This window comes from Protopterus annectens, chromosome 3.part1, assembly GCF_019279795.1.
Source record: "Protopterus annectens isolate FY-2018-M chromosome 3.part1, PAN1.0, whole genome shotgun sequence".
NCBI classification, from domain to species: Eukaryota; Metazoa; Chordata; order Ceratodontiformes; family Protopteridae; genus Protopterus; species Protopterus annectens.
This window is the reverse complement of record NC_056732.1, coordinates 784,981,482-784,995,293: the sequence shown is the minus strand read 5'-3', so window position 1 is coordinate 784,995,293 and position 13,812 is coordinate 784,981,482.

The following is a 13,812-nucleotide window of genomic DNA, read 5'->3' as shown; positions in this document are numbered from 1 at the left end:
ATATTTGCATGTATGTATTTATGTATACAAAGAGCACTGTGATGAAGGGTGATATAGTAGGCTGATGCAGACAATACCATGATGAGGAGTTATACAGAAGGGTGATACAGGCAGCTCTTTGATGGAAGATGATACAGACATCACTTTGGTGAAGAGTGATACTGACAGTACTGCGATGAAGGTTGATAAAGACAGTACTGTGATGAAGGGTGACACAGAAGGGTGATGTAAATAGAACTGTGATTAAGGAAGACACAGATAGCACTATGATCAAGGGTGTTACAGAAAGCACTGTGGTGAAGGTTGTTTCAGACAGCATTGTGATTTAGAGTAATACACACAGTATGTTGTGAAGAGTGATGCAGACAACATTGTGATTATGGCTGGTACAGACAGCATGGTAATGAAGGATTATATAGACAGGACTATAATAAGGGTGGTATAGATGGTACTGTGATAAAGTATGGTACAGACAGCTGTGATAATTGGAGGTACTACCAGCCATGCTAGACATAGGACAGTGGATGTATAACTTGTACCAACACAGCTACCTGACATTTTGTAAATAATTATATGTCATTTGTATATCAAACTGATTTGTACAGATACTTGTGCTGAAAATGTATTTGTGAGGTTTGCTTGTGTTATCATGTAACAGTAGTGCACCCTGCTGGAATAAAAAAAAATGTACATGTATTATTGTAACTCAATTAAATGCATATGTTTTAATCGAGGACACTGGGACAGCAAAGGTTAACCAGCTAGCTTACTTTAAGAAAAATAAGGGAAATGTAAATGATCTTTAAACCATTAAAATATCATCCCACAGAAGACGCCTTTGTTCATTAGCTCAGTAAAAAGAGGAGAAGCCCAAGGCACTGCCATAAATATTTAAGATGCATATTGTAGCCATCTATACTAAATTCCTGTTTCAGCTTCAAAGAGGGTTACTGTGAGAACCTAGAGTCAGGTGACCAGATGAGGTAATTCTGCAAGCCATCTTCGATATTATATTTTACAGGGATTGAGGATGGAGTATTCTGTTTTGGGGAGCCTGACTAGATAGAGTGCTCACATATTTCATTGTGTCTTGCTCTATCACATAAGTTATTAGGGAATAGCAATTCTCCTAGATTTATTCAGGAATATAGTGAAGCTTAGTTTAGATATTGTTTTTCTTTATTTGTCTGAGTCTGTCCATCAATGTTCTTTTCAGTATTTCCTGTGAGTTGAACTCTGTGGTTTACTGTGAATATATAATCAGTATTTTCATGCTCTTTTATTATTTATTAATAAATATATTTAAAACTTTTATTGAGGCTGGTCTTTGTAGAAAGTATTTAACCTTTGAAAGTGTTTATATTTATTTGGTGACACTGTGTGGGCCACCCCTGAAGGCCTAGCTGTCTTGGTCAACTGTTACCATTTGTATTAGCATTACTATTGCACTTAGAAGAGCTGACTGTGGAGTGTCTGGTGGCAGTGTTAAGCACCTTATACTCTGGGCAGAAGGGAGCACAGCAGGTAAATCTGTGCCAGCCTTTCCCAGGTGTGTGTGTGTGTGTGTGTGTGTGTGTGTGTGTGTGTGTGTGTGTGTGTGTGTGTGTGTGTGTGTATATGTGTGTGTGTGTGTGTGTGTGTGTGTGTGTGTGTGTGTGTGTGTGTGTGTGTGTGTGTGTGTGTGTGTGTGTGTGTAAAATCAAATCTCTCAGTGTGTCGGTGTCACCTACTTGGGGCATTGACACGAAGTACTGGGTTTACAGAGAGGGTGCTGGAGGACTTGGCTTGGACACTCGGCTGAGGACCTAACCCTACAGCTGTACCAGTGAGGACTCTTATTGGAGACCTGAAGGGAGACAGATATAGAGAAATCCAGACCCTGGGCTGAGTGTGTTCCCTGTGTTCTCTTAAGGGAAATTGTGCTTGATGCAGAGAGGTCTGCACCTGGAAATACTGAGTCTATCCATTTGTATTCCAAGTGCATGACCCTTTCAAGTGTCAGTGGTGAGGATTCAGGATCCTTGATTACTGGCCCAGAGAGGGGTCATCACAACAGCATTGTAAGGTAGGAGGATAAAGGTAGCACTATGACAAAGAGTGATGTAAGGGTTGATTCAGAAGGATGATACAACCAGCACTGTAATGAAGGGTGATGCAGACAGCATTGTGATAAACATGATACAGACAGAACTGTGATGAAGTGTGATGCAGTTAGTACTATGATGAAAGGTGATACAACACTGTGACAAAGGGTGATACAGACAGCAGTGTGTTGAGGGGTGAAACAGACAACACTGTGATAAAGGGAGAAACACACAGTACTGCGAGAAAGGAAGATACAGACAGGATTGTTCTGAAGTGTGACAAAGACAGTTCTGTGATGAAGGATAATACGGATAGTGCTGGGTTGAAGGGTGATAAAGACAACATGGTGATTAAGGGTGATACAGATAGTACTGTGGTGAAGGGTGATACAGAAAGCACTGTGATTGGAGTAAGGCATACTGCTCTGTGATGGAGAGTGATAAAAATCTGTACTCTGATGAAGGGTGATACAGATGGCTGATACAAACAGTACTGTTGTGAAGGGGATACAGACAATGTTGTCATAAAAGGTGATGCAGTCAGCACTGTGATGAAGGATGATCTAGACAGTTCTGTATTGAATGGTGATCCAGACAGCACTGTGATGAAGCATGATAAGACAGCAATGTAATGAAGGGTGATACAAACATTACAGTAGTGAATGTGATACACACATAATTGTCATGGCGAGTGGTAATGAACATGATACAGACATAACTGTTATGAAGGGTGATAATGACAGCTGTCTGATGAAAGGTGAGACAGACAGTATTTTAATTAGGGTGATACAGAAAGTGATATAGAGAGCATTGTGGTAAAGGGTGACATTGACAGCACTCTGGTGAAAAGTGATACAGATAGCACTTTGTTGAAGAGTGACACAGAAGGGTGATGCTGACTGCACAGTAATGAAAGGTAATGCAAACAGCACTATGATGAAGGCTGGTGTAGACAGCACTGTGATGAACAGTGTTACAGTCAGAAATGTGATGAAGGATGATACAGACAGAAATGTGATAAAGATTGACACAGTACTGCGATAAAAGGTTATACAAACATCACCGTGAGGAAGGGTGATACAAAAAGTACCATGATGAAGTATGATACAGATAGCACTGTCATGAAGGGTGATACAGACAGCACTGGGATGAAGGGTGATACAGACAGCATCATGATGAAGGGATATGCAGTACAGCAAGCTGATACAGATAGATAGCACAGTGAAGAAGGATTCTGACAGTTCTACGATAATGGGTGATAGAGATAGCACCATGATGAGGGGTGATACAGACAACAATGTGATGAAGCCTGATACAGATAGTACTGTTCTGGAGGATGATATAGACAGCACTGTGATCTAGAGTGATACAGACAGAACAATGAGGTATGGTGATCCTGACAGAACCATGATAAAGATGATACAGGCATGACTGTTATGAAGAGTGACACAGAGGCCTAATACAGACAGTACTGTAATAAAGACTGACACAGGCAGCATTCTGGTGAAGGGTGACACAGACAGCACTGTGATGAAGTCTCATACAGACCACTCTGTGAAGAAGGGGAATACAGACAAATCTGTGATGAATAGTGATACAGACATGACTGTGGCAAAGGGTGAAATGGCCAGTAGATGGGTGATGCAGACAGTAGTGTGATGAAAGCTGATACAGGCAGCACCGTCATGAAGAGTAATATAGACTACACTGAGATGAGGAGTGATTCACACAGTACTGTAATGAAAGATGATACAGAAAGTATAATAATAAAGTGTAGAACAGACAGCACTGTAATGAAGGGTGATACAGTCAGCACCATAACAATGAGTGATGCAGAGAGTAGGTAATGAAGACTGTTACATACAGCACTGTGATGAAGAGTGATATAGACTGCCTGTGATGAATGATGATACAGACAGCCCTGTAAAGAAGGGAGAAATTAGGGCATTGTAATGAAAAATTATGCAGTCACACTCCAATGAATGATGATACAGACATCACTGTTAAGAAGGGTAAAACAGATAGTGCTGTGATGAAGTCTGATACCAACCACACTATGAGGAAGAGTGATACAGTCAGTACCATGAAGTAGGGTCATGCAGAGGGTACTCTGATGAAGGTTGATAAAGAAACCACTGTGATTAAGACTGATTCATGCTGCACTGTAATGAAGGGTGATACAGAGGGGTGATACAGATGGCACCATGATGAAGCACTTTGATGACGGCTAATGTAGACAGTACTGTGATGAACATCATACACACATAACTTTGAGGAATTGTGATATAGACAGAATTATGATGAAGGGCAAAACAGACAGCACTGTAATGATGCATGATACAGACCAAACTGTGATGAAGGGAGACAGAGACAGTACTGTGAAGAATGGTGCAACCAAATTCTGGTGATACATTTGTTTTCTTTAAATATCATATTGCAGTGTATTGCCTTTTGTATGACAATATTATTTAGTGCCTAGACAATTATCCTGTGAATGTACTACAGTTCTTTCTCAGTGTTACTGCTTACTGAATAATCCTTTTGTATTGGCTATAGCTATTGTGGCCATTGCCCAGTGTAATGTCTTTTGCTTTGCTTATCTATGAGAGAACAACCATAAAGAGAAATTGTTGTGGTATGTGCCTTACATTTCTGTTCAGTATTACTGCTAAATCTACTTTTACAGGCTCTAGTTATTGTGGCCAGTACTCAATGACTGTTTTGTGGTATGAGGCTATAGCTACTGTGGACAGTACTCAATGACTGTTCTGTGGTGTGCAGCAATAGCTATTGCAGTCAGTGCTCAATGACTGTTCTGTTGTGTGAACAAGTACCCTATGCTTACAAACACCTGTGACCCTATAACTTAGGTGTACAAATTAGCAGTTCTATCCTATGGATTGATGATGATTCTGTGATAAATAATCCTTGCTATTGTGTCCAGTGCCTAACATCTCCTACCCAGAAATTTGGCTCGGTGGAATTTGCAGTTCAGTGTTAGGACTTAGAGTTCATTGAGAGGTATTGCCTAAAGCTGCAGTGTGCATTGTCTAGATATTGTTCTGCATTATATGCTAGTAAGTTTTAAACTATTAACAGGTGTAACTCTGCAAATTACTTGAGTGAAGTCATCAGTGCTTTTTACACTTCACTGTATGACTGTCTTTTCATTGAGCTTTTCTACATTAGCTACTACCTATCCTCAGGGCACCACCCTAATTATTTAATAAAACCAAACGTGTTTGATGCAACAAAAGAAAACTTATGAAACAATCAAAATTAAAAAAAAACACTGTGGAGAGGAGATCCGTAAACCAAATAAACTTACTTACCCGACAAATGTTAAGATCTTTCTTTCAAAAACTTAACTTCATTGAACTATAAAACATTTAAATCAAATTACCACATACATACTTAATAGTTAATTACATCAGCTACTAAAATCTGTTTTTAAATTGGATAAAAATCTAATCCACCTTTACCAGCACAGTTGTCCAGTTAAAAAAATTCTATAAACATCATTATGGGAATCATTGTATCCCTGATGTTTCAAATGCAATAAAAACATTTGTTAATAGAACTCACATCTTTGTAAAAGACTACTGATATCTATTCCCTTAATATCTTCTGTAATCTATCAATACAAAAACATAAACCTCTTGAAATTAACATATCTGAAGACTCATGAATGCTGCATGCACGTTTGTGGCCAAAACAACATTGTTTACACTTTGTGCACAACTAACCCTGAGGCTTATTACCTATGCATGTAACCAGGCCATTGTGCATGAATTCAAATGTTCTCATCATGGCTACAATACAGACCCACGGCTAGATTGTGGTAAACTACCTCATGGACACACTGAAGTACAAGCAGCTCAGTAAACATTGACATTGGCAGAGCACTCCTAGTAGCTGATGTGAGTACACATACACACGTTTAGAATGTTGATGTAATGTACACATGCACACGTTTAGAATGTTGATACAATGTACACATGCACACGTTTAGAATGTTGATGCAATGTATGACAAAAACATATATAGAAAGAAATGTGCAATGGAAGAGGAAGCATTACTGATAGCTGGGGGTGGATTAGAGGTTATACCACAGCAACAGGATCCACAGTAATGGACAGAGAAAAGTACAAAAGAAGCTGCAGAGCAAAACAAATTGGAGAAGGTGGTGGTATGACAATATGTGAATGCAGAAAAATAAGTAACCTAGATAGGAAATGTGGGATACAATAACCTAATGAGATGTGCTGTCCTGCACCAGTCCTGACTGCATCAAAATGTGAGCAGTCAATCTGTACTATACTTAAAAAAGGAATATATGTTACTCAGTTCAGTCCACATCCCAGTATAGCCACAGTTTACTGGTAAGGTGAGCCACTGCAGTAATCACAATAGACGTGATCACAAAATAGAGATATTAGGGAAATGTAACAACATGAGCAGACTGCAATGTGATCAGTTGGGAAACAACATGCAGATCCCAGGAGACTTGAAACCAACAACCAGTGTATTTACACAGTATGAATAAATATATAAATACACTGCGTGATTGAAGGAGTTCAAATAACAGTAGTACTTTATTTCAGATGGGTATATGCAGGGAGGCTTAGCTCATTTGCCCAACCAGCTAACACATGTCAAGGATTTTTCATCAGCTGTGCCATAAGATACAGACTGCCATTTCTTTCACTGTCGTGAAATGTATGACCACAAAAAGATGATTTTGAATCATCTCTATACATCCACACAACAGGCCATTATACAATACATACATGATTCAACTCTCATTTGCACATTTGGCAATACAGCACGCCTCTAAAAATTACTCGGAAAGCTTTGACAGCCACTGAAACATGGCTTTGTAACTCACAACTTATGATCAACTGAAAAATGACTAAACTACTACTTTTCCCCCCAAAATCCCTCTCTTGTGAAAAAAAATTTAAAGTCCTCTCTCTTGATAATACAACCATTGATGTCATTTCTCATTGCAAATTATTCAAGGTGATAGTGCATTATAAGCTTATACTGGACCTGCATATACAAAATTGTTTTAGAAAAACTCATGAAAAAACAGGAATGCTTTACAGAGCCAAAAACTTTCTCACCGACACAACTAAAACTACACTTGTGACTATTTATCTCCTCCACATTATTATTTACGGTGCTACCATCCTTACTAACTTCCAGGCTTCACAAAAATTAAAATTTGAACAATGCTATAACAAAGCTGGAAAATTCCAATGCCTTTTTCAGAACCCACCACTATATAGCATAAAAAGCCTAAACTGGTTAGAACTGCCTCATAAAGTAACATGCAGAACTACATACTGCCATTAAAATTATCAGCATTCATCTACCTGTCCAGCACTAAAAAACATTCAGCTATGTTACCACTTGGTCAGTGTGATCCAGTGATCAAAATCTCCTGTCTGTCTACAAACCTATCAAAAATGCTGGGCATTGTCTGTGCTCACACAAGGTTGCTAAGGCTTGGAACTCCTTATCTGTATCCATCAGGTCAATACTCTCCCTCTCATCTTTCAAAACCACTCTGGAAGACTTCCTAGCTAAAATCTGGTAATGTTCTTGCTCAAACCCAGGATAAATTATCTCCCTAAATGTGAACAAGTACCTTTTCATTCCTTATACCGCCTTACTTTCCCTTCTTCACTTACTTCTTTATTTCTATCAAATTCTTTTCCCTGACTTTCTCTCTGCTATTCCTGTTTGTTTTAAACTAACTTACCTTTAATTTCTCTACAAACTGTCTAACATTTCTATAAATATTAAATGATTGTCATATAGCTTGTATCAATTCTTAACCAATGTTTTTATGTTATCTCTAATTTGTTATAATTGTTTAAACTGCAGATGTGTTTTTTTTATTTTTGAAGATTGTAAAATTATTATTATTAAAATGTTTTGTAATAATTTGGAGCTTTTCCCTCCAGGCCTGCACTAAACATAGGCTTCTATCCAGTTGGACTGTCCTGGTAATCAAATGTCAATCAATCACTCAATAAATAAATAAATAAGCACTCTGTAGCTATGTGTCTCATATCTGACTATGGTCTGACTGTATTGTGGGTTGGAAACAGCAGTAAAGGGCAGAGACAAAAAGGGGAAGTAAACAGAGGATTGAATACAAGATGAGCTAGTAAGGAATGCACGGGATGAAGGTAGGTTAGAAGCCCATACTCCTGGTGTCTGGCTGGTGTGTGATTCTCAAACAATCTGGAAATATATTGTTTATTGATAAGTATATTTCTTGGCATTTTAACCTTTCAGAGTTTTGGAGTTTTGTATTGTCTTAATTTTGCTTGACTGAATTATTTTATATATTTTCTGGCATTGCTTTCTGTTTGTCATCTGTCCTTTAACTGCTTACCCCCTATTTCTGAGGTGGAGTTTATAAAACTGGTCTAACAGCATTTGTGTTATCTGATTGCTTCAAGGCTTACTGGTTTAAAAATAGTTTCTGTTTGTAAATTCCTGCATGCACTGTTGGAAACTCCTGGTGTCTGGCTGGTGTGTGATTCGCAAACATTCTGGAAATATATCGCTGATTGATAAGTATATTTCTTGGCATTTTAACCTTTCAGAGTTCTGCATTGTCTTAATTTTGCTCCTTCTTCCTATCTCCTTGCACTTTACTAAAAAAAAATTGCACTTTATTTTGCTTTTGCATCTTCTTAAAAGTACTCAATTGTATTTATTCTGCTCCATTTATTACTGCTTGGTAGTAGCCTGATTCAGTTGTAACTGTTATTCTAAGCCTTTTGGTTTAAGCACTTGGGCTCCAGACCAGTTGTTTTACATTAAGATGGTTTGTGGTCTGCACTGTTGTGGCAGAACAGGTAGCTTACATCCTTCTAAGTTGGGAATTGCTGATTGAAGGCTCAGTGTCTGTTATTCTAAATGTATATTAGTTCTGGTTAAAGCACTTGGGCTTCAGGCCAGTTATTTTTCATTAAGAAGGTTTGTGGTCTGCACTCTTGTGGGAGGAGATGCTAGATTCTGCCCTTCTGAGCTGGGAATTTCTGGTTAAAGGCTTTGTTGTGTCTGCTTATTTGAACTATTTCTTTCTGAAATTGGTGCACCTTGTTTGCTGTAGCATAGACTAGATTCAGACATCCTGAATCTAGCTTCGTTTGTATAACTTGAGCACTAATCCAGGCCATCTTTTTTGGGAACGGTTCCCCTGCACCCTAGTGTCAGGATTGTGCAGTTAGAACTTGTCTGATTAAAGACTGCTGGAACAGGGCACAGTTTTGAGCTTTTTTACTGGTTAATTGGGTAATTTGTTTAAATCAGTTTGCTTGTTTTCTATTGCTATATAAAAAAATTGCACTTTATTCATCTGCTTTTACTGTATTTGTGTTTCGTCCTACTTTATTACTTTATTTTACTTTTGCTGCTTGTTCTTAAAAGTACTTAATTGCATTTATTCTGCTGTGTTTATTACTGCTTGTTTGTAGCCTGATTAAATAGTATTTTAAGCCTTTGGTTGAAGCACTTGGTTGAAGCACTGGGATTCAGACCAGTTGTTTTACATTAAGAAGGTTTGTGGTCTGCACTGTTGTGGCAGGACAGGTAGCTTACATACGCCTTGTTTGCTGTAGCATAAACTAAATCCAGACCTGCTGAATCTAGCTTTGGTTGTATAACTTGAGCACTAATCCAGACAATCTTTTTTTGGAGAAGGTTCCCATACACCCTAGTGGCATGAGTGTGCAGTTAGAACTTGTCTGATTGAAGACTGCTGGAATAGGGCTCAGTTTTTAGCTTTTTATTGGTTAATTGGTTAATTTGTTTAAATCAGTTTGCTCATTTACTACTGTTATATATAAAAAAATACACTTTATATATTGCTGCTTAGCTAGGGTTAAACTATTCCTGACGCCATAAAGTCTGCTCTTTAATTTTTCCCTTAAAACTAGCTATTTTTTCAGTATTAGCACTCAAATCTGTTTCTTTGAGCTCAGCACTTGCTCAGAACTCATTGTAAGCACTAAATAAGCTACAAATTACTACAGCACTCAACTTTCCTCATTTGTCTAGAGGAAAACAGTTTTTAGTACTTAATAAATAAACGCCTATCCAGGCATGTCTAAGGGTCAGCTCCCAGTGTTTTCTCCTGTCTACCTGATTAATCTGGGCATCTTGGGGCAATGCAGCAATTGTCTCATGTACACATACAACCCTCTCCTCCTACATTCCAACACTACAACCTGTGAGAGATGCACTTATATAGCCAAACTGGAAGCAAAGCTCTCTTCATCCAAGACTGGGCAGTCAAGAGGAGAAGGTAAACACTTGCACCACACCACACTCATCACATAGTCCCTCAAAGCCTACACCATCAGAACAGGCATATAGAAACACAAAACACACACCTACATTAGCAGAGGCTCTCAATAAAAATCTGCTCAAGCAACAGAGAGCACCAAAGCAGAAACACAAGCAACCTCCACTCCCCAACACAACCTAAATGACACATAGCCCACAGACTCAGTGTGCCACTCAACCACAGCCAATAAGGCAAAACAATGTATCCAACACACTAGTCATAGGTGACTCTATAGTCAGGCACACTGATGTTTCACTCACCAGGCTAAATAAGGAGAAAGTTACTCTCAGCTGCCTATCTGGTGCCAGGATATGCCACATACTGCACGCACTCAGATGACTCCACAGCAAGTACAAATATGACTCTGTCATTGTCTATCTTGGTGTGAATGACCTGAAACGTATCTCCCTGGACTACATGAAAAGAGACATGGAGGTGCTCTCCCATCTTGTAGCCCAGGCAGGTATGACCCTAGCTCTGAGTAGTATCCTGCCATCACCCAGAATGATACCACAGTACAAGGGCAAAATGATTGACTTCAACAATTGGTTAAGCTTATGGTGTCATTCTAAGGGGATCCAGTAAATGTCTGCCTGGGATGACATGATCAACAGACCAAGATGCTTTACCAGAGATGGCCTGCACCTGTCGCCCTTCGGATTCCAAATACTGGCTAAGGCTCTTGCCACCCCTATAGTGCCTTTTTTAGGCAAGGTTCAAATGACAAATTCACCACCGTAACAGGTACAAGCAAGCAAAATCTGAGGGTAATGCTACTCAGTGCTAGAAGTCTAAACCTCAAAATGCATTCACTCAAGGCACTCCTTAAAATGGAGAACATCGACATCTGTGCAGTGACAGAGACCTGGTTCAAGGCTCCAGAGAGCACCCCTGCATTACCAGGTTATAATTCATACCAAACATTTCAGCCACCTAACCTGGACCGAAACACTAAAGGTGGAGGCATGTCCATATTCATTAAGGATATCCACACCTCCAGGCTAGTTGCTCAGCATAATGCATCTGAGATTATCCAAGTGCAACTAACTCTGGGTAAGACCGCAATCCAAACTGTAATTTACTACAGATCCCCCACCATGCCCCAGGATTCCCACTCCTCATTTCTTGACACACTGGAAAATAATAGGGTACAACCTAACACCCTCATAATGAGAGATTTCAATTACTCTACCATTAACTGGGAAAACTACTCATGTACCAACTCTTTTGCTCAACGTTTTCTGGAATTCATAAATTCCAACCACTTGGATCAACTTATCAACACACCCACCAGGGGCAGCAATATCCTAAACCTGGTCATTACCAACATGGGCAACTGGTGTTCCACACCAGAGGTCAATTCCTTGTTGGTCAGATCTGACCACAAATGTTAGAAAAATATGTAATAAGTAATAATAATATACATGCTTAATGCATTCGAGATTTAAAAGGGTTAATACATTTATTCTGTTCACACTACATGAATCTGCACAGCCATTAGAAACTTAACAAGAAGCATTCTATTTCTGCTAATGTCATGAAAATAATAAGAAGTAATTTATTTCTGCTAGTGTCATGAAAATTACCAAAGGGATATTAATTTCTCCTTATGACATGAGAAAACATGCAGCTGTTAGAAGCTATTGATAAAGAAAGCAATAGATGCTTGAAAGTTTAAACCGTAGTCAGCATTATTTGTACTAAAACTAGAAATGTACCTTGAATCTAGGTAAAATGTAACACATGTATTAGAACAGTACAATAGAAGAATTGAAATGCTGAAATGGATTGACATAAACCCAAGGCCAGGTTGTTTTTCTCAAAATGTTTTGCAGAATGACAGATATTTTAACTTGGTCAGCAATAAGTCTAACAATATTTTATGTAGAACATACAGAAAGCTGTGTCTAACTGCATCAGCAATAGAATGTAACATTTTCTATGTGACAAGGAGAGAACTGTATAAGTATAACCTACTAGTCATTAATCATTCAGACAAACCTTGTGCCTACATGCTTTGTCTCCTTGCTGCAAGTAATAAAGGGTGCCTTGCTTGAACCTAACGTGAATTGGTCTTTGAAGTTTTTTTTTTCCTTTGACAGATTGGTCCTTCAGACCGGAACCCTCTCTTCACCCCGGATCAGATGGGCCAGGTGGTTGAAACCATACGGGGAAGAAACCAAATTGGTTCTTCTTATCTGAAAAGCCCTCCGACTGAATTGTCATTCAAAAGAGGCCAGCCACTTTCTGATCTGTGACTGAAGGACAGGTCTCCATGAATTGGTGATCAATCACGTGGGCTCAGGTAAGGTGAATCTACTTTTTTCTGTTTTCTGTTTTAGATCAGGGACTAGATATGTATTGTTTTTGTTAGACTGTATTTTTCTTACAAGTCAGGGACAAAAAAGATTACTGTCTTGTCATAGATCAGGAGAAACAGAATAAGTAGGCAGTCATTCTGAAGAGACTATAACAAAATCCGTGGTACCATGTTAAAAAAATAAGAAAAGTTACGTAACCATAAAAGGTTATAACAAAATGGGTAATATGCACAAAAAGACCCCAAAATCCGCCATTAACAGAAAACGCAAATATTATTCAAAATGGGTTCATAAGTACGAATTTGACGTAAAATTAGAAAAATCCTCGCTTATCAAACTTATCAAACAGCTCAAAACCGATTCCAAAGGTCGGGTAAAAAAGCAACGTAAATTAGGAATTCCTCAGGCACACAGGTGGATTTAGGAAGTAAACCATAGGGAACAAAAGAATAATAATTCAAAAGCAATGTTTTTAGACAAGGAGGACAATAACTTAGTTATAGCATCAGCACCTCCACCTCCCTTAATCGAATTTGAAGCAAGTGAACAAGTTAGTCCACCCCCACGATAGCCTGTGGTCACTGAAGAAAGAGGCATTATGAAAATAAAACCGTTAATTAGAGATCTCATTGAGACCAGGTCTCGAACAAAGGCAGGTAACTCAAATGAAGGCATTGAGTTATGGCAAATGGTTAAAAATTCACGATCTATAAGTAAAGAAGAAGAAATATGTTCACTTATAGAAGTACCCAACCCTCAGGCAGGTCAGGACAATCAGGACCCAACTATTTTAGTGTATAGACCTTGGACTCTGGAAGACATCTGGAAAGCCACGGAGGGAAGTCCCCATCCAAAGGTTAATTTTAGAAAATTCTCTGAAGATTTACAAGGAATGAGGCTGAGTTATAACTTAAATGGAGAAGAGGTAGAAAAGGTAGTTAGATAAATTGTAGGGCCAGATTGGCATATGATTAGTGGGAACTGGAATCCCCATGACGCTGCACAAATACCCCTCCCACATAGCAGCGTAGAATTA